The following is a 21804-nucleotide window of genomic DNA, read 5'->3' as shown; positions in this document are numbered from 1 at the left end:
CTGATGCAGTTTATTTGGAAGTCCCTCGAAGAGCTTCCAAGCTGAAACAGAGGTTGGAATTGTCCTGGTTTTAGTATTAGGGGATACAAATAGCCCACATTGTGTAAAAGCAATCCTCCTACAACATGGGGAGAGTGCTGAAAAGTCTTACATCATCCATTCAGTTCTGGTATTTACTCCCAGTGTCTTATGAGGTTAATAGCTATAGCAATGGTGCTGCTCCTTCCATGATCTTGATATATTTTACAAAACACTTTGGGAGCTATTCACACCGGCACATTTATATGTGAGTAAATCTTCATGTGTAAATTTACTCCTACACTTTGTAGAAAATGTACTACTTTTGGCTACCAACCATCTACAAGTGTAAAATTCTACACAGTACACACTTACATTTCCTAGCCCACTAAAACTAGAGGTTGGAGTCAAATTTGAGGGTAAAGTTACAAAGTTACTACTAGTAACTTTTCACATGTAGGGGCAGAGAGTTTTCTATGGGTAAAGTATAGCGAATAGATAAAAAGTTCATTAACTTTAAAAAAAACAGCACAAATTAATTTATTTTAAGTATTCATACACATTTATTTATATACTTATTTTCAATGTAGAATAAAAATGTTACATTACTAATTAAATTTTGAAATAAATATTTAATTCATATAAATCTATCAAATTAAAATTTATTTTGTGAAACAAATCCCATCTAGAATAGAATATTTACATTTATTTATTATGAATTACCACCTACTATATGTTATGTATACATTTATTTGAATTAATGTATTTTGTTTCAAGTTACATTTATTTTTGAATTACAAAACGTTATTTAGTACCTGGTGCAGGCTTCACATTGGTAGGACTCCAAGTCCCAGGATACTCAGGCCCAAGGAGAAAGGGCTGAGACTTGCTGTTTCCTGCCGCAAGTGATATAAAGTGCCTGAGATCTCCTGCGGCACGGGACGCAGTAATTGGTGCAGGCTTCACGTTGCTGGGACTCAAAGTCCCAGGACACCCAGGCCAAGAAGGAGGGGCCAAGATTCGCCATTCCCTGCTGCCGCAGGTACTTTAAAGCATCCTGAAATCACCTGCAGTGCAGAACGCTCTCAGGCTGCACCCGGGCGAAGAGCCGGCCTGTCTTGCAATTGTCATTGACTGTAGGAGGCTGGACTTGGCCAGCCTCTTACACCAATCCTTTGTGTCCTCCAGCTGAGGCTTTTGATTATGATGGACCAAATGAGTTTTGAGTAGCTCATTTATCAGTCTCCATACATTTCCGTTTCTCTGTACCTAATTTTCTGTACTGGACAGACCTGGGGTGGATCATGATAGGGCTGCCTTTCGTTCTGAGCAAATAGATTCTATGCAAATCTAAATCTCCTAGAATGGCCTCTAGATCACCTGGCAAGCCCTGCATGACAATTACGTATTATTTAACAGGGGCCATACAAGATATTGAATAGGACATTCCCAGTACTGACAAGAGAGGGTCCACATGTAATTATGCTCTTACTGTCACTTTAACACATAACCTTACACACGATGACCCCCACTAAATCCACTGGGTCTGTCGCAGCAGCTGGGGCAAATGGCTGCGCACAATCTACGCCAGTCTGCTCCTCCCATGATCCTAGATCCCAACTGTTGGAGCCGGCCTCGTGGCGTGGTCCTGTTCCCCCTCGCCAAGCCGTACAAGGTCCCCTGCACCTCGGGGCTCCTCCATTTTGGATTGTACGTGACTCTGCGCACCAGCCTACGTAACTCCGCTCAACCCGGCCTCGGCCCCAGCAAGCCCCGACATCAAGGCACCAACAACTGGCCAGGGGGTACCACGTGCACACTTCCCCACTCCCGGCGAAGGGCAGTATCGATGGGACCCCCAACCGTCCTCCCACACCTAGGTGTGATCGCCCCACAGCTCTCCTGGGCCTGGCGCCACTCCTGCTGAGCGTCTGGCCGCTCCCGACCCAGCCTCTCCGCCCCCCGGGCGCAAGGGTCCGGACATCAAAGGGCTCCAGACCTATATCTGGGGCGACCCTGCAACAGGACAGCAGTTGTATCCCGGAGTCAAGAGCCCTGCTGATCGGATCGCGGCTGACCCTACGGAGAAAGACTCATCCTGGAACCACGCTCTGAGCCCTGCTGACTACGTCGCGGCTCCCCCGTGCTTAAAGACCTCCACGAACCTTTGGGGCCCTGCTGACGCTGTCGCGGCCCGACCTTGTTGAACTTGCCATCAGAGCCCAGCTGACCTCGTCGCGGCTCGACCGAAGCGGACCTACCACCGGAGCCCTGTTGACTGTGTCGCGGCTCGACCCAAGCGGAACTACCACCCGAGCCCTGCAGACAACGTCGCGGCTCTCCACGTCCGAGCTGCTTTCAGACCAGCACCTGCCGCTCCGGCCCCCGGCGCCACCTTCGGCCTAATGCAAGGTCTGGCGCAGAGCTTCCCCGTACCAGGCTGGTACTAAGACTGTCCCGCTACCCTGTCCCTACAAAGACATTGAGACTCTTTCTGGATCTCTCGATCCCCCTGTAAATATTTCGAATGTGCTACTATTGATAAAGTACCTAGATAAGCAACTGATACGGAGTCCTGTGTGGTGGTGTTACTGGGCCTAGTACGATCATAGGAGAAAGACCTCTCCTAGGAGGCTTCTCAGCGGCGCTCGGCTATAACTTTGCGGTAGGAAGGTGCCCCGGAGTGGTCCTCCTGACTCCCCGGTGGTCCTCCCTCCAACATTTGGTGGCCAGCGACGGGATCCGAGCCAGACGCAATCGTACAGGCAAGTAACGCACCCGCTGCTTAACCAGACGGAAAAAGAAAGAGAACCATGAGCAGCCAAGAAACAACCGTGGCCGCAACCTTCCAGCAAGAAAGGTTGGAAGAATACACCCACAAAGAATTGAAACAATTCTGCAAGGACAAAGGGATCCCAACTACAGGATTGGGCACCAAGGAAGAAATGCAGAAAGCCCTGAAAGCCTGGGCAGAATCTGAGGCCACTCCACCCCAAGGCGAAGGGAACTCGGCCCGGGACGAAAACCTGCCGCCGACCATGACCCCGGCAGATGGGGGACGAAGCATCCCGGAAGCCGACCTATCCCACGAGGAAATGCGAGAACGGGAGAGGGTCCGGACACACGAAATGGAACTCGCACGACTCCGGCTAGACGGTGAACTCCTGCTGGCGGAGAAGAAGTTGGCCTTGGAGCAACTACGGCTGCAGGAGGAAATCGAAGAAAAGAAACGGCATCGAGAACTAGAAGAGAAACGGCTAACCCTCGAGCACGAGAGGGGCCTCAAGGAACTCAAACTGAAATCCAAAACGGGGGAGGCCAGCACCCCCGGATCCCGGGACGCTCTGCCACTGACCGAGCCAAAGGTTCATATCCCCAAGGATGTCGTCAAGGAGTACTATAAAAACGACGACATCCAGCAATGGTTCCGAGCATACGAGGTAGCCATGACCTCCTATCGGGTACCCCGGAAGGATTGGGGTGCCGGCCTATGGGGGAGGTTCCTCAGCGAGGGCCGGGATACCCTGCTGCAACTCCCCGACGCGGTGATGACCTCGTACGACCACATGAAAGAGGCCCTACTCACCCGCTACGGACTATCAGCCGAGATGTACCGGCAGCGCTTCCGGGACTGCAAGAAGCTCCCTGGTACCACATGGGTCGAATACGTGGACTTCTTCAGCAGAGCCTTTGAAGGGTGGATAAGAGGGAGCAAGGTCACCTCGTACAACGAACTGTTCGACCTCATTGTCTGGGAGCACCTCGCCAACAACTGCTTTGTCGAACTAAGGCAACACCTCCTTGACAGCAAACTGACCGAGCCCCGGAAGCTCGCCGCCGAAGCCGACCGATGGGTCAACACCCGGGTCCCCCGGAACCCCGTGGGGGACTACCAGCGGAGTACCACGGGACCTCCTCGCCAGCGGGGCGGGGGAGGAGGGTCCCACCGCAGTCGAGAATTCTGGGCCGCCCCGAAGCCCGCCACGAGGCCAAGCTGCCAACTACACGTCCCCGACCCTGGTCCGTAGGGGGACCCCCATCGCCAGGCCTGGACCCCGACCAACAGTGACCTGCTTCGGCTGCCAACAGACAGGCCACTATGCGAGCGACCCGGCCTGCCCCGTGAACCGATGAAACGGGACCGCTGGGCCCCCTCCCCGACAAGTAGCCGCCGCAGCCCTGGGGGAAGGAGAAGAAGAGGAGGAAAACCGCGACGTCGGGTCCCCCGAGTGGGAACCGGCTGCCATGTCACTCGTATGCCTGGGCACCCGAGAAATGGTGCCCCGAGCCCCCATCCCGAGCAATACCCAGAAGTACCAGCAGTGGGTCACCATCAATGGGCAACGGGCCGAAGCCCTCCGTGACACTGGGGCCAGTGTGACCACTGTCCGCTGTCACCTGGTGACCCCCGAACAGATCCTGCCGCATGTCCTATGCCCTGTCCGGACCGCGGACAACACCGAAAGCATGTGCCGGATGGCCCGGATCCCCTTCGAGTGGGGAGGAGTGTCAGGCACCCTGAAAGTAACTGTCCGCGACGACACTCCAGTGGACTGCCTCCTGGGGAACGACCTGGAGAGCTCCCCCTGGGCCCAGGTGGAGCGCCGAGAGCATCTGGGGATGCTAGGGCTGCCCGAATGGGCCTGCGCCACCACCCGGTCCATGACCGCCCAACCAGCCGTTGCAGCGGCCCCCGTCAAGCCTGCGGGTCCAGAACTGCCACCCCTCCTCCGGCACGGAGGAGCCTGACGAGGAGGCCGGGCCATCCGAACTTTCCCCCGACGAGGCCGCCTCCCTCAGCGAGATCCCCGAGCTGGCCCAATGGCGCCACGACGGGGGCCCCACCCGCGAACTGTTCCAACAAGAACAGAAGGCCTGCCCGTCCCTCGAGGGGGCCCAACAGCAAGCGGCCGCCCAGGCCACGGGGGACCCCACGGGAACCCACTGGATCTATTGGGACAATGACTTGTTATATAGCGAACAGAAAGTCGCCGAACTAGGAGCCGGCCGTGTGTTGGTGGTTCCCCTCCGATTCCGAGAGTTCCTCCTGAACCTGGCGCATGACGTGCCCCTCGCCGGACACCTCGGGCGAGACAAGACCTACAGCCGCTTGGTGACCCATTTTTATTGGCCCCGAATGCGGAGAGACGTGGACCACCACTGCCGGTCCTGCCAGACCTGCCAAGCCAGTGTGAAAACTGGGGGTCGAGTCAAGGCCCCCTTCAACCATTTCCAGCCGTCCACACCCCGTTTGAACGGGTAGGGATCGACATCGTGGGGCCCCTCGACCCCCGAACCGCCCTGGGCCACCGCTTCATCCTGGTACTGGTCGACCACGCCACCCGATACCCAGAGGCCATCCCCCTCCGAACTGTGACAGCTCCAGTGGTGGGCCGGGCCCTGATGGGCATCTTCTCCAGAGTGGGGTTCCCTCGAGAAGTGGTGAGTGACAGGGGTACGAACTTCATCTCGAAATACATAAGATCCCTCTTGCAACAATGGGGGGTCACCTACAAGTTCACCACCCCTTACCACCCCCAGGGGAACGGACTGGTCCAGCGGTTCAACAGAACCTTGAAAGGAATGATCAAGGGCCTGGAAGAGCCCCTGAGGAGGAGATGGGACGTCCTGCTGCCATGCCTCCTGTTCGCCTATCGAGAGGTTCCACAGAAATCCCTGGGCTTCAGCCCCTTCGAACTGTTGTATGGGCACCCCGTCCGAGGGCCCCTCAGCCTGGTCAAAGAGGGCTGGGAGGCGAGCGTCCAAGATGCCCCCCCCGACGTCTACAGGTACCTCTTGACCCTGCGGAACCAGACTCGGAAGTTCCGGGCCCTGGCAGAAGCCAACCTCGAAGCCAGCCAAGAAGACATGAAACGCTGGTATGACGAAAATTCCTCGACCTAGAGTTCGAGCCGGGCCAGCAAGTCTGGGTCATGTCGCCCGTGGACCCCTGCGCCCTGCAGGACAAATGGACCGGGCCCTTCAAGGTGGTTGAGAAGAAGAGCCCCGTCACCTACTTGGTCGACATGGAGTCCCCAAGGAACCCCCTCCGGGTCCTACACGCCAACCGGCTCAAGCCCCACTTTGCCCGAACCGAACTAAGCCTGCTGCTGGCTACCGACGATGGGGGCGAAAGCGACTCCGAGCCCCTACCCGACCCCCTGGGGTCCTCGGACCAAGACGGCTCCATGGAGGGCGTCAAACTCTCCGCCACCCTGACCCCAGAACAGCGCCATGACTGCCGGCAGCTGCTGCAACCCTTTGCTGCCCTCTTCTCTCTCACGCCCGATGTGACCCCCTGGTGCGTCCACGACGTGGATACCGGGGATAGCCCCCCTGTGCGACACCGCGCCTACCGAGTGCCCGACCGGGTCCGAGCCTGCATACAAACGGAGGTCTCCAAGATGCTCGCCCTCGGAGTCATCGAGCCATCCGACAGCCCGTGGGCCAGCCCTGTGGTCTTGGTGCCGAAGGCCGCCGCCCCCGGCACCCCCCCGGAACTCCGATGTTGTGTGGACTACAGGGGCCTAAACGCAGTCACCAAGACCGATGCCCACCCCCTGCCACGGGCAGACGAGCTGATCGACCGCTTAGGGGCCGCCCGCTACCTAAGCACTTTTGATCTCACCGCTGGGTACTGGCAGATCAGGCTCACCCCCGGCGCCCAGGAACGATCCGCCTTCTCCACCCCCGATAGGCACTACCACTTTCGGGTGAGGCGCTTCGGTATGAAGAACGCCCCAGCGACCTTCCAGAGACTGGTGAACAAGGTCCTGGCCGGACTAGAAGCCTTCAGCGCGGCCTACTTCGACGACATTGCAGTCTTCAGCAACCACTGGGCCGCGCACCTAGGACACCTCAGAGAAGTCCTGGCCCCTCTCCAAAGGGCCGCGCTCACGATTAAGGCCAGCAAGTGCCAGATCGGTCAAGGATCAGTGACCTATCTGGGCCATCAGGTGGGGAGTGGCCAGGTGGCGCCCCTCCAGTTGAAGGTCGATGCCATCCAGGCGTGGGAGCCCCCCGCCACCCAAACAGCTGTCCGGGCCTTCTTAGGCCTCACAGGCTACTACCGGCGATTTATCAAAGACTATGGCAGTATTGTGGGCCCCCTCACGGAGCTCACTTCCAAAAAGCAGCCCAAGACGGTGCACTGGACACCCCGCTGTCAGACCGCTTTTGAAAACCTCAAGGCGGCAATGTGCGCTGCCCCTGTACTACAGGCCCCTGACTACGGCAAGGAATTTGTGGTTCAGACAGATGCCTCGGAGTACGGGGATGGGGCGGTCCTCTCCCAGATGGACACCGAGGGCCTCGACAGACCTGTGGCCTTCATCAGCCGCCGACTGCTGCCCCGAGAACAGAGGTGGAGCACCATCGAGCGGGAGGCCTTCGCCGTGGTATGGGCTCTCAAAAAGCTCCGGCCCTACCTTTTAGGGCATCCACTTCCGAGTCCAGACTGACCACCGGCCCCTGCGGTGGCTAATGCAGATGCGGGGCGAGAACCGCAAATTGTTGTGATGGTCCATCTCGCTGCAAGGGATAGACTTCACCGTAGAGCACCGGCCCAGCAACGACCACGCCAATGCCGACAGCCTATCCAGATTCTTCCGCCTCGGCGAGGAGAACCCCCAAGGAGATGGGTGACTCTCCCTGCCTTCAGCTGGGGGGGACGCTTGTTGGAGCCGGCCTCGTGGTGTGGTCCTGTTCCCCCTCGCCAAGCCGCACGAGGTCCCCTGCACCTCGGGGCTCCTCCATTTTGGATTGTACGTGACTCTGCGCACCAGCCTACGTAACCCCGCTCAACCCGGCCTCCGCCCCAGCAAGCTCCGACATCAAGGAACCAACAACTGGCCAGGGGGTACCACGTGAACACTTCCCCACTCCCGGCGAAGGGCAGTATCGATGGGACCCCCAACCGTCCTCCCACACCTAGGTGCAATCGCCCCACAGCTCTCCTGGGCCTGGCGCCACTCCTGCTGAGCGTCTGGCCACTCCCGACCCGGCCTCTCCGCCCCCCGGGCGCAAGGGTCCGGACATCAAAGGGTTCCAGACCTATATCTGGGGCGACCCTGCAACAAGACAGCAGTTGTATCCCGGAGTCAAGAGCCCTGCTGATCGGATCGCGGCTGACCCTACGGAGAAAGACTCATCCTGGAACCACGCTCTGAGCCCTGCTGACTACGTCGCGGCTCCCCCGTGCTTAAAGACCTTCACGAACCTTTGGGGCCCTGCTGACGCTGTCGCAGCCCGACCTTGTTGAACTTGCCATCAGAGCCCAGCTGACCTCGTCGCGGCTCGACCGAAGCGGACCTACCACCGGAGCCCTGCTGACTGTGTCGCGGCTCGACCCAAACGGAACTACCACCCGAGCCCTGCAGACACCGTCGCGGCTCTCCACGTCCAAGCTGCTTTGAGACCAGCACCTGCCGCTCCGGCCCCCGGAGCCACCTTCGGCCTAACGCAAGGTCTGGCGCAGAGCTTCCCCGTACCAGGCTGGTACTAAGACTGTCCCGCTACCCTGTCCCTACAAAGACATTGAGACTCTTTCTGGATCTCTCGATCCCCCTGTAAATATTTCGAATGTGCTACTATTGATAAAGTACCTAGATAAGCAACTGATACGGAGTCCTGTGTGGTGGTGTTACTGGGCCTAGTACGATCATAGGAGAAAGACCTCTCCTAGGAGGCTTCTCAGCGGCGCTCGGCTATAACTTTGCGGTAGGAAGGTGCCCCGGAGTGGTCCTCCTGACTCCCCGGTGGTCCTCCCTCCAACATTTGGTGGCCAGCGACGGGATCCGAGCCAGACGCAATCGTACAGGCAAGTAACGCACCCGCTGCTTAACCAGACGGAAAAAGAAAGAGAACCATGAGCAGCCAAGAAACAACCGTGGCCGCAACCTTCCAGCAAGAAAGGTTGGAAGAATACACCCACAAAGAATTGAAACAATTCTGCAAGGACAAAGGGATCCCAACTACAGGATTGGGCACCAAGGAAGAAATGCAGAAAGCCCTGAAAGCCTGGGCAGAATCTGAGGCCACTCCACCCCAAGGCGAAGGGAACTCGGCCCGGGACGAAAACCTGCCGCCGACCATGACCCCGGCAGATGGGGGACGAAGCATCCCGGAAGCCGGCCTATCCCACGAGGAAATGCGAGAACGGGAGAGGGTCCGGACACACGAAATGGAACTCGCACGACTCCGGCTAGACGGTGAACTCCTGCTGGCGGAGAAGAAGTTGGCCTTGGAGCAACTACGGCTGCAGGAGGAAATCGAAGAAAAGAAACGGTATCGAGAACTAGAAGAGAAACGGCTAACCCTCGAGCACGAGAGGGGCCTCAAGGAACTCAAACTGAAATCCAAAACGGGGGAGGCCAGCACCCCCGGATCCCGGGACGCTCTGCCACTGACCGAGCCAAAGGTTCATATCCCCAAGGATGTCGTCAAGGAGTACTATAAAAACGACGACATCCAGCAATGGTTCCGAGCATACGAGGTAGCCATGACCTCCTATCGGGTACCCCGGAAGGATTGGGGTGCCGGCCTATGGGGGAGGTTCCTCAGCGAGGGCCGGGATACCCTGCTGCAACTCCCCGACGCGGTGATGACCTCGTACGACCACATGAAAGAGGCCCTACTCACCCGCTACGGACTATCAGCCGAGATGTACCGGCAGCGCTTCCGGGACTGCAAGAAGCTCCCTGGTACCACATGGGTCGAATACGTGGACTTCTTCAGCAGAGCCTTTGAAGGGTGGATAAGAGGGAGCAAGGTCACCTCGTACAACGAACTGTTCGACCTCATTGTCTGGGAGCACCTCGCCAACAACTGCTTTGTCGAACTAAGGCAACACCTCCTTGACAGCAAACTGACCGAGCCCCGGAAGCTCGCCGCCGAAGCCGACCGATGGGTCAACACCCGGGTCCCCCGGAACCCCGTGGGGGACTACCAGCGGAGTACCACGGGACCTCCTCGCCAGCGGGGCGGGGGAGGAGTGTCCCACCGCAGTCGAGAATTCCGGGCCGCCCCGAAGCCCGCCACGAGGCCAAGCCGCCAACTACACGTCCCCGACCCTGGTCCGTAGGGGGACCCCCATCGCCAGGCCTGGACCCCGACCAACAGTGACCTGCTTCGGCTGCCAACAGACAGGCCACTATGCGAGCGACCCGGCCTGCCCCGTGAACCGATGAAACGGGACCGCTGGGCCCCCTCCCCGACAAGTAGCCGCCGCAGCCCTGGGGGAAGGAGAAGAAGAGGAGGAAAACCGCGACGTCGGGTCCCCCGAGTGGGAAACGGCTGCCATGTCACTCGTTTGCCTGGGCACCCGAGAAATGGTGCCCCGAGCCCCCATCCCGAGCAATACCCAGAAGTACCAGCAGTGGGTCACCATCAATGGGCAACGGGCCTAAGCCCTCCGTGACACTGGGGCCAGTGTGACCACTGTCCGCTGCCACCTGGTGACCCCCGAACAGATCCTGCCGCATGTCCTATGCCCTGTCCGGACCGCGGACAACACCGAAAGCATGTGCCGGATGGCCCGGATCCCCTTCGAGTGGGGAGGAGTGTCAGGCACCCTGAAAGTAACTGTCCGCGACGACACTCCAGTGGACTGCCTCCTGGGGAACGACCTGGAGAGCTCCCCCTGGGCCCAGGTGGAGCGCCAAGAGCATCTGGGGATGCTAGGGCTGCCCGAATGGGCCTGCGCCACCACCCGGTCCATGACCGCCCAACCAGCCGCTGCAGCGGCCCCCGTCGAGCCTGCGGGTCCAGAACTGCCACCCCTCCTCCGGCACGGAGGAGCCTGACGAGGAGGCCGGGCCATCCGAACTTTCCCCCGACGAGGCCGCCTCCCTCAGCGAGATCCCCGAGCTGGCCCAATGGCGCCACGACGGGGGCCCCACCCGCGAACTGTTCCAACAAGAACAGAAGGCCTGCCCGTCCCTCGAGGGGGCCCGACAGCAAGCTGCCGCCCAGGCCACGGGGGACCCCACGGGAACCCACTGGATCTATTGGGACAATGACTTGTTATATAGCGAACAGAAAGTCGCCGAACTAGGAGCCGGCCGTGTGTTGGTGGTTCCCCTCCGATTCCGAGAGTTCCTCCTGAACCTGGCGCATGACGTGCCCCTCGCCGGACACCTCGGGCGAGACAAGACCTACAGCCGCTTGGTGACCCATTTTTATTGGCCCCGAATGCGGAGAGACGTGGACCACCACTGCCGGTCCTGCCAGACCTGCCAAGCCAGTGTGAAAACTGGGGGTCGAGTCAAGGCCCCCTTCAACCATTTCCAGCCGTCCACACCCCGTTTGAACGGGTAGGGATCGACATCGTGGGGCCCCTCGACCCCCGAACCGCCCTGGGCCACCGCTTCATCCTGGTACTGGTCGACCACGCCACCCGATACCCAGAGGCCATCCCCCTCCGAACTGTGACAGCTCCAGTGGTGGGCCGGGCCCTGATGGGCATCTTCTCCAGAGTGGGGTTCCCTCGAGAAGTGGTGAGTGACAGGGGTACGAACTTCATCTCGAAATACATAAGATCCCTCTGGCAACAATGGGGGGTCACCTACAAGTTCACCACCCCTTACCACCCCCAGGGGAACGGACTGGTCCAGCGGTTCAACAGAACCTTGAAAGGAATGATCAAGGGCCTGGAAGAGCCCCTGAGGAGGAGATGGGACGTCCTGCTGCCATGCCTCCTGTTCGCCTATCGAGAGGTTCCACAGAAATCCCTGGGCTTCAGCCCCTTCGAACTGTTGTATGGGCACCCCGTCCGAGGGCCCCTCAGCCTGGTCAAAGAGGGCTGGGAGGCGAGCGTCCAAGATGCCCCCCCCCGACGTCTACAGGTACCTCTTGACCCTGCGGAACCAGACTCGGAAGTTCCGGGCCCTGGCAGAAGCCAACCTCGAAGCCAGCCAAGAAGACATGAAACGCTGGTATGACGAAAATGCCTCGACCTAGAGTTCGAGCCGGGCCAGCAAGTCTGGGTCATGTCGCCCGTGGACCCCTGCGCCCTGCAGGACAAATGGACCGGGCCCTTCAAGGTGGTTGAGAAGAAGAGCCCCGTCACCTACTTGGTCGACATGGAGTCCCCAAGGAACCCCCTCCGGGTCCTACACGCCAACCGGCTCAAGCCCCACTTTGCCCGAACCGAACTAAGCCTGCTGCTGGCTACCAACGATGGGGGCGAAAGTGACTCCGAGCCCCTACCCGACCCCCTGGGGTCCTCGGACCAAGACGGCTCCATGGAGGGCGTCAAACTCTCCGCCACCCTGACCCCAGAACAGCGCCATGACTGCCGGCAGCTGCTGCAACCCTTTGCTGCCCTCTTCTCTCTCACGCCCGATGTGACCCCCTGGTGCGTCCACGACGTGGATACCGGGGATAGCCCCCCTGTGCGACACCGCGCCTACCGAGTGCCCGACCGGGTCCGAGCCTGCATACAAACGGAGGTCTCCAAGATGCTCGCCCTCGGAGTCATCGAGCCATCCGACAGCCCGTGGGCCAGCCCTGTGGTCTTGGTGCCGAAGGCCGCCGCCCCCGGCACCCCCCCGGAACTCCGATGTTGTGTGGACTACAGGGGCCTAAACGCAGTCACCAAGACCGATGCCCACCCCCTGCCACGGGCAGACGAGCTGATCGACCGCTTAGGGGCCGCCCGCTACCTAAGCACTTTTGATCTCACCGCTGGGTACTGGCAGATCAGGCTCACCCCCGGCGCCCAGGAACGATCCGCCTTCTCCACCCCCGATAGGCACTACCACTTTCGGGTGATGCGCTTCGGTATGAAGAACGCCCCAGCGACCTTCCAGAGACTGGTGAACAAGGTCCTGGCCGGACTAGAAGCCTTCAGCGCGGCCTACTTCGACGACATTGCAGTCTTCAGCAACCACTGGGCCGCGCACCTAGGACACCTCAGAGAAGTCCTGGCCCCTCTCCAAAGGGCCGCACTCACGATTAAGGCCAGCAAGTGCCAGATCGGTCAAGGATCAGTGACCTATCTGGGCCATCAGGTGGGGAGTGGCCAGGTGGCGCCCCTCCAGTTGAAGGTCGATGCCATCCAGGCGTGGGAGCCCCCCGCCACCCAAACAGCTGTCCGGGCCTTCTTAGGCCTCACAGGCTACTACCGGCGATTTATCAAAGACTATGGCAGTATTGTGGGCCCCCTCACGGAGCTCACTTCCAAAAAGCAGCCCAAGACGGTGCACTGGACACCCCGCTGTCAGACCGCTTTTGAAAACCTCAAGGCGGCAATGTGCGCTGCCCCTGTACTACAGGCCCCTGACTACGGCAAGGAATTTGTGGTTCAGACAGATGCCTCGGAGTACGGGGATGGGGCGGTCCTCTCCCAGATGGACACCGAGGGCCTCGACAGACCTGTGGCCTTCATCAGCCGCCGACTGCTGCCCCGAGAACAGAGGTGGAGCACCATCGAGCGGGAGGCCTTCGCCGTGGTATGGGCTCTCAAAAAGCTCCGGCCCTACCTTTTAGGGCATCCACTTCCGAGTCCAGACTGACCACCGGCCCCTGCGGTGGCTAATGCAGATGCGGGGCGAGAACCGCAAATTGTTGTGATGGTCCATCTCGCTGCAAGGGATAGACTTCACCGTAGAGCACCGGCCCAGCAACGACCACGCCAATGCCGACAGCCTATCCAGATTCTTCCGCCTCGGCGAGGAGAACCCCCAAGGAGATGGGTGACTCTCCCTGCCTTCAGCTGGGGGGGACGCTTGTTGGAGCCGGCCTCGTGGCGTGGTCCTGTTCCCCCTCGCCAAGCCGCACGAGGTCCCCTGCACCTCGGGGCTCCTCCATTTTGGATTGTACGTGACTCTGCGCACCAGCCTACGTAACCCCACTCAACCCGGCCTCCGCCCCAGCAAGCTCCGACATCAAGGAACCAACAACTGGCCAGGGGGTACCACGTGAACACTTCCCCACTCCCGGCGAAGGGCAGTATCGATGGGACCCCCAACCGTCCTCCCACACCTAGGTGCAATCGCCCCACAGCTCTCCTGGGCCTGGCGCCACTCCTGCTGAGCGTCTGGCCACTCCGGACCCGGCCTCTCCGCCCCCCGGGCGCAAGGGTCCGGACATCAAAGGGCTCCAGACCTATATCTGGGGCGACCCTGCAACAAGACAGCAGTTGTATCCCGGAGTCAAGAGCCCTGCTGATCGGATCGCGGCTGACCCTACGGAGAAAGACTCATCCTGGAACCACGCTCTGAGCCCTGCTGACTACGTTGCGGCTCCCCCGTGCTTAAAGACCTTCACGAACCTTTGGGGCCCTGCTGACGCTGTCGCGGCCCGACCTTGTTGAACTTGCCATCAGAGCCCAGCTGACCTCGTCGCGGCTCGACCGAAGCGGACCTACCACCGGAGCCCTGCTGACTGTGTCGCGGCTCGACCCAAACGGAACTACCACCCGAGCCCTGCAGACACCGTCGCGGCTCTCCACGTCCAAGCTGCTTTGAGACCAGCACCTGCCGCTCCGGCCCCCGGAGCCACCTTCGGCCTAACGCAAGGTCTGGCGCAGAGCTTCCCCGTACCAGGCTGGTACTAAGACTGTCCCGCTACCCTGTCCCTACAAAGACATTGAGACTCTTTCTGGATCTCTCGATCCCCCTGTAAATATTTCGAATGTGCTACTATTGCTAAAGTACCTAGATAAGCAACTGATACGGAGTCCTGTGTGGTGGTGTTACAGGGCCTAGTACGATCATAGGAGAAAGACCTCTCCTAGGAGGCTTCTCAGCGGCGCTCGGCTATAACTTTGCGGTAGGAAGGTGCCCCGGAGTGGTCCTCCTGACTCCCCGGTGGTCCTCCCTCCAACACCAACCACCTTCAAAAGTTATGAGGACGCTCTGGATCCGTTCCTGGGAAAAAGGGGGTGGTGATGGACAGAGTTTCTGAATGATGCAGAATACTCTTACCAAGTCAAGAGATCATGGTTTTAATCCATCACCGGTTTTTAGTTCACTGCACCATCCCAGCTCAGAACCTGGCTACATGCAAATTAGTCTGTACCTGTCCCAGTGCATGATGGGAACAGGGCAAACCAAACTACAAAGACAATTCTTATACTGGGAAGGAAACAAGCTTCCGGGGACCGGTTTCTGGCATCACAGCCTTCGTCGGCCCGGCTTGCCTGAATCCTGATGGTGCAATGAGCAAGGGACTCACGTCTGAGCATGCCCTCCCACACTGAGTGTGGATAAAATCGATTTGGGAAAAAGGGGGTGGTGATGGACAGAGTTTCTGAATGATGCAGAATACTCTTACCAAGTCAAGAGATCATGGTTTTAATCCATCACCGTTTTTTAGTTCACTGCACCATCCCAGCTCAGAACCTGGCTACATGCAAATTAGTCTGTACCTGTCCCAGTGCATGATGGGAACAGGGCAAACCAAACTACAAAGCCAATTCTTATACTGGGAAGGAAACAAGCTTCCGGGGACCGGTTTCTGGCATCACAGCCTTCGTCGGCCCGGCTTGCCTGAATCCTGATGGTGCAATGAGCAAGGGACTCACGTCTGAGCATGCCCTCCCACACTGAGTGTGGATAAAATCGATTTGGGAAAAAGGGGGTGGTGATGGACAGAGTTTCTGAATGATGCAGAATACTCTTACCAAGTCAAGAGATCATGGTTTTAATCCATCACCGTTTTTTAGTTCACTGCACCATCCCAGCTCAGAACCTGGCTACATGCAAATTAGTCTGTACCTGTCCCAGTGCATGATGGGAACAGGGCAAACCAAACTACAAAGCCAATTCTTATACTGGGAAGGAAACAAGCTTCCGGGGACCAGTTTCTGGCATCACAGCCTTCGTCGGCCCGGCTTGCCTGAATCCTGATGGTGCAATGAGCAAGGGACTCATGTCTGAGCATGCCCTGTCGTACTTTGATATTCGGAACCGCGTAGGGGACAGGGCCCTACCTCTGTCTATCTTGGTATTAGCGAACCGCAAATGGTAAATGCGGCACGTACGAGTGTTTTATGTGCCGTTCTAGCTATGAATGCACTGTGTACACGTTATTCTGCTCAACTACGCGGGTTCCATTTTGGAAGCAGTGGCCATCTTGTCATTGCCCTCACATAGGCTATGATGGAGTTAATACGGGCCTCACAGTACATGGGCTTTCCCTCTGACTTCTCTGTGACCTGGGCAGCTGGCTCTGCTGCCCCGGGTCAAACCGGTCTCACGAGCTCCCCTTCCTCCGTCCACCTGTGATTCGTATCAGGGCTTGACCCGTCATAAAACCCTTTCATTCTACACAAACCCCCGGCTAATCTCTTCCACACCTGCTTGTTCTTGCTTTATGACTTGTTTCCCAAAACAGGAGATGCTCATGTTTATTGGGGGGTCTATTTACTTCAAACATGGGATCTGAACCTTCCTGTGTAAATCATTATGGGCTGGCCGAACTGGAATGTGGGATGGTCATCATGACTCTGCTTTTTCGTTTGTAATGTATGCCTTTATATGACCATATCGTAAACCAAGGAATGTGTGCCTGGAGCATGATATTTTGTACTTAAGGAGAAGTCCGTTCCTATGATTTTCAGCAGTCTCCTGAGAACATACACGCTGTTGTACTTCTAGGATACCTGTCATTGGTCTGCAGCCAATAAACGATTCTTTGACTTCACCCAGAAGACTCTGTGTTTCTGTAGGTCCGGAACAGGGTGAAACCCAGAAGTCATAGGGTGTGTGCCCCTGCACCGCTGGGACTAAAATACCCAGTACTTCAGTTTGGCGCCCAACTCGGGCCGATTTCAGCGGTACCAGTCCAAGCCAGAGGTTCGTGAGGAGCTTCGTGTGGAAATTCCGGAGGAAGGCCGCCACTTCATCGACCCCTGCATGTCGACGTGGTCCGAAAGTCTTTTCTGCGAGGTTCTCCGCGTCCCGACGGCTACGAAGGACTGCTGCCCTGATTAATCGACCTGTTTTGGACCCTTGACGAGTTTGAGAGAGCGAAACAATCGAGAGAGTCTTCTGGTGACGTCATCGATCAGCAATATTCAGTTAAGTATAAGTGGAGCGTCTCCCATTTGTTTTGGTATCCCTCGGGATCGTTTGGTTTGATTTGGTAATTGGTGATTTGGTGTTTGCAAACCCCAAAGCCAGAGGACTCGTGTATTCACGAGAATATCGTAATCGATAATCCTCTGACGTTTGGATCTAGACTAGTGAGCGAAGATGCCTGGTTCTGGACTATTTGGTAGATTATTCTGTTTGGGTTGTGGAAAAGATTTCCAGCTAGAGGAATCATGTCCGGTTCCTCCGGTTGGAACTCCAACTTATGAGCTCTATGTGAAACATGGCGTAGGCCCCATTGCATATAACGAAGTGTGGATCCACTACACCAGGAAAGACGGTGTTTTAAAATGGCCCCAAAATGGTAGTTTTGATACCGATATTTTAGATAATCTGGAAATTAAATTGTTTAAGAAGAAAGCCCGGCCGGCGATGTTTGACTCTTTCCGCTTATGGCGAAAGGAAGCCAAACAGAAGGAAATTAAGCTAGCGAAAAAGAATAAGAGAGAGAGAGGTATGTCAGTAATGCAAGCAGCTGTACAATTTAAAGACAATGAAGAGGAGCAAATGAATGAGCAATTGCACAGGCAGCGTAAGTTAGGGATTGACAAATGTTACCCAGCTTTGCCACATTCTAAGCAGGATGAGTCAGAAGAAAAGGAGAAAGATCCCCTGATGTCACATTTGTTGAGTTTGCCACCCCCGTATGCTCAAACTGCCACGGCGCCTCCCCAGCTTGTAAATATGCCACCTCCAGTGCATATACTGCAAGCCTTGCCGCAACCGCCAGTTGCTTTGCAACCAGTTCCTATTCCTGTAGCGCAGTCCTCTCAAGCGCCTCCGGTAGTGCTTCCAACTGCCCCCGCACTTCCTGCGACTTTGCTTAATCCAGTAACTGCCTCCCCTAACACTCTTCCTTCTACCACTCCAGTACCTGTCTCTACATCCTCTTTTCTTCCCTCTGTTTTTCCCCCTGTTCTCGCCTCAGCTTCTCCTTCAGCGCGACAGCGTTTAGCTAATGTGGTTACTACATTAATGTCGCCTCTCTTTGGGTCATCTGGTGCAACTCCTGGTGTACAGCGTAAGCAGTTGCGCAGCCAATTGCCTAACCCCGATGAGAAAAAGGTAATAGATCACATGGCGCGTAGATGGATCGTTTTTCCTTCACTGTATGATGTGGAATCGGTTGTTAACACTTTCCATCAATGCGATGCCCCGAAACAGAGATATGTATTTGAGAAAATGTGCGAAATTCTCTGTGAAGAATTGGAGGATAGTGGTAGAAATCCGAACCCGCAGGAATTGTGTAGAGTGAGGTTCGATTTTGGAACTGGTATAATTGTGGACCGCGAAGTAGATAAAGCAGTTGCGGTTGTATTGTCCTTAAGGAATGACGATTGCCAACAGTCATTGTTTGAACAAGAGGTCCTTGTGGGGAAAAAGGCAAAAGCGCGACAATACCCTATGAGAGAAGTTCCCCCGGTATGGAAGGAAGCAGTTGCAGCTGTCGGCAATAACCCCGCTGTGCCAGCGCATTTCCAACGTGTTTGGGTGCATGTTCCATGGAAGCGCTCTGAGGTGTTAGCACTTAAGCAGACATTGCCTGATCCCCGTAAAAACCCAGCAGGTTATTATAAAGAGTTGTCACAGACGGCAGGGTCATGCATTATGAATCTGGCCGACATAGACATGTTGTTTGGTAATGTTGTTCCACAGCCTCTATGGGGATCAATTCGTAATGTAGCTCACAATGCAGAACTAGGGGATACATGGGCTAACATTGTCGCTGCTGATGCTAGACAAACGGGTGGTGCGAAACCAGAACCTTTAGTAGCTGAATTGCCTGGTAGAATCATCACGTATATGAAGACACTAATGCCTGCGATGCGCGTAAATTGGGACAAGTTATCTGCATGTAAGCAGAAGAAAGATGAGACAGTGTCAGACTTCTTTACTAGGTTTGAGGAAACGTTTATTGACCACAGTGGACAAGATATGAGTACTGAGGGTGGCCAACGGTTGTTTGTGGATAAGTTTGTGCAGAATTTACTTCCTGACCTGTGTAAAAAGTTGAAAGATTCAGAGAGTTCTTGGGCCGTTTCCTCTTCAGCGCAAATACTGGCTACTGCACAGTATTATGAAAACAGAGATAAAGACGAGAAAGATAGAACGGAGAAGAAAACGAAGGAACTAAAGACAAAGGTCCTTTTACAGCAGGCCTATCCGCCACGTGGAGGTGGTAATAATTATAGACAACCCCAAGGTGTCTATCACCAACCCCAACAATTTCAGAACAATCAGCAAATGAATGGGTATTATCACCCACGTGTCCCTGTAGGTCCCAACCAATGTTCATACTGCAAAGAGGAAGGTCATTTTAAATATAGTTGCCCTAAATTAATGCAACGGAACGGTAATACGTATGGCGCCAGAGGTAGAGGGGGTCAGCAAGCTCCTAGAGGCAGAGGGCGTGGAAGTGTTCCCCAAAACGCGCGTCCTCTTCCGCCCCAAAGCGCCATTAATAGTTTTGATCAGCAAGCTAACGCGACTGGTAATACGGCACAGTATTACAATAATGATTATTATGTGGAGGATGGCGATGCAGAAAATAATGGTTACTAGGACAGCCATAGACAGAGAGAGGGAGTTGTTTCAGTGCCAGTGGATCAGAGTGGACCGTATGTTGAGGTGACTACAGCAAATGTAACGGAGCCTTTTCTGCTAGACACTGGTGCTGCAAAGAGTTCAATCATGCATTCAAAACTCCCTGGCGCACCTTTGTCTGGCGATATAAATGTTTCAGTAGGTTTTTCTGGCGCCCCAGTTAGGAACCCGATTTCCAGTCCCATGTCACTTTCTGTTGGACCTTGCGAGCTGAAAGCGCCCCTGATCCTGACAACTGGTTGTGGTGAGAATTTGCTGGGATTAGATTTGTTGAAAAGATTGCACGCTACACTGTATTGTTCTCCTTCAGGAGTACAACTTACATTAGGCAAGAAAGTGGTTTCCCCAATGTATTTGTCTAAAAACACGATGCCACCTGAATTGTCATCCCTTCCGGATGCCCTTTGGGCTACTGGTCCCAATGATGTGGGCCTCTTGGAGATACCACCATATGTGGTGACTCTAAAGGCTAATGTCAGACTGCCACGTATTCCCCAGTACAAGATCTCTAATGAAGGGCAGAAAGCATTGTTAGACATTGTCAGCGACTTGATTAATAAGGGTGTGATTGAGGAGACAAGAGGCAACGTTTGCAATAGTCCGATTTTACCTGTCTTAAAACGAACGGACCCTTCACAGCCACCTGTTTACAGATTTGTGATTGATCTTAGAGAGGTTAATAAGATTGTTGTGCCTCAGTTTCCGGTTGTCCCCGATATAACTGCCTTGTTAACGATGATTCCAGCCTCTGCTGCATGGTTTTCAGTGATCGATTTAAAGAATGCTTTCTTTAGTATCCCAATTGCAGAAGAGAGCAGAGACATTTTTGGTTTTAGTCTGGGAGGCCGAAGCTTCCGCTTCAAACGCGCTCCCCAAGGCTACTGCGAGAGTCCATCCATATACAGTCAAGCTTTGAAAGCGCAGCTTGATGCACTTGTTTTACCTAGTGGCGCTATCCTGATCCAGTACGTGGACGATTTACTGATCGCCGCGGATACTGAGAAGATCTGTAAAGAAGCCACATTGTCACTGTTGCGCCATTTATCCGCATTCCATCACAAAGTGTCTCTCTCTAAGCTGCAATATTGTCGACAAGAAGTGACCTACTTAGGTCATCTCTTATCGAAGGAGGGAAGGAGACTGACCCCAGAAAGAATTCAAGCCATTGCACAGTTGAGTGTGCCGAAAACACAGAGAGAAGTACGTGCTTTCTTGGGCATCACTTCATACTGTAGGCATTGGATCCCTAGTTTTTCTTTATTGGCAAAACCTTTGTTAGCCTTAACATGCAAAGACACACCGAATCCTATCCCATGGTCTGAAGAGTGCCAGAAAAGTTTTGTGGAATTACGCAATGCGTTGTGTTCAGCTCCTGTGTTGGGCACTCCTGACTATAGCAAGCCTTTTACATTGTATGTTCACGAGAAAGATGGATGTGCGTTGTCAGTGTTAACACAGCCTTTTGGCGACAGACCGCGCCCATGCGCATATTTTTCATCTACCTTGGACCCTGTAGCGAGGGCATTGCCAAGCTGTCTGAGAGCGACAGCTGCTGCAGCGATGTCTATCCGACAATCTGCTGGTCTGGTAATGGACAACACATTGATTGTCATGGTTCCACACGCTGTAGACACATTATTAAATAGAACCAAGACACAACACTTGACTAGTGCGCGATTATCAGGGTATGAACTCACACTGTTAGCGAATCACATACACATAAAAAGATGCAATACGCTGAATCCAGCCACATTATTGCCGATTCCAGCAGACTCAGATGAGATTGAGCAACATGACTGTCTGTTCAGAACAGAAGAAGAGACGAAAGGGAGAGTAGATCTAAAAGATACTCCCCTGACTGAGTGTGATGGCACTTTATGGGTAGATGGGTCATGTTTCAAGCTCCCTTATGGTGACACGACTGCTGCATATGCTATCACGACTTTGCACACGGTCGTGGAAACTGCACGAGTGCCACATAATTCGGCCCAAGCAGCAGAATTAATCGCCCTCACGAGAGCATGTGTGTTGTCTGAAGGAATGAGAGTGAACATATACACAGATAGCCAGTACGCCTTTGGCGTGG

General features: G+C 55.5%; 1 protein-coding gene across 8 annotated transcripts in view; it reads left to right on the top strand.

Annotated features, from left to right (window-relative positions):
- The window catches only part of LOC146861800 (uncharacterized), a 1595865-nt gene that overhangs the window by 513589 nt on the left and 1060472 nt on the right, over positions 1 to 21804 (top strand). The window lies entirely within an intron of this gene.

The sequence above is a fragment of the Triturus cristatus genome, chromosome 2_2 (genome assembly GCF_964204655.1).
Source record: "Triturus cristatus chromosome 2_2, aTriCri1.1, whole genome shotgun sequence".
In the NCBI taxonomy this organism is placed as follows: Eukaryota; Metazoa; Chordata; class Amphibia; order Caudata; family Salamandridae; genus Triturus; species Triturus cristatus.
Note: the sequence above shows the minus strand (reverse complement) of the source record. Positions and strands in the feature narration are given on the sequence as shown.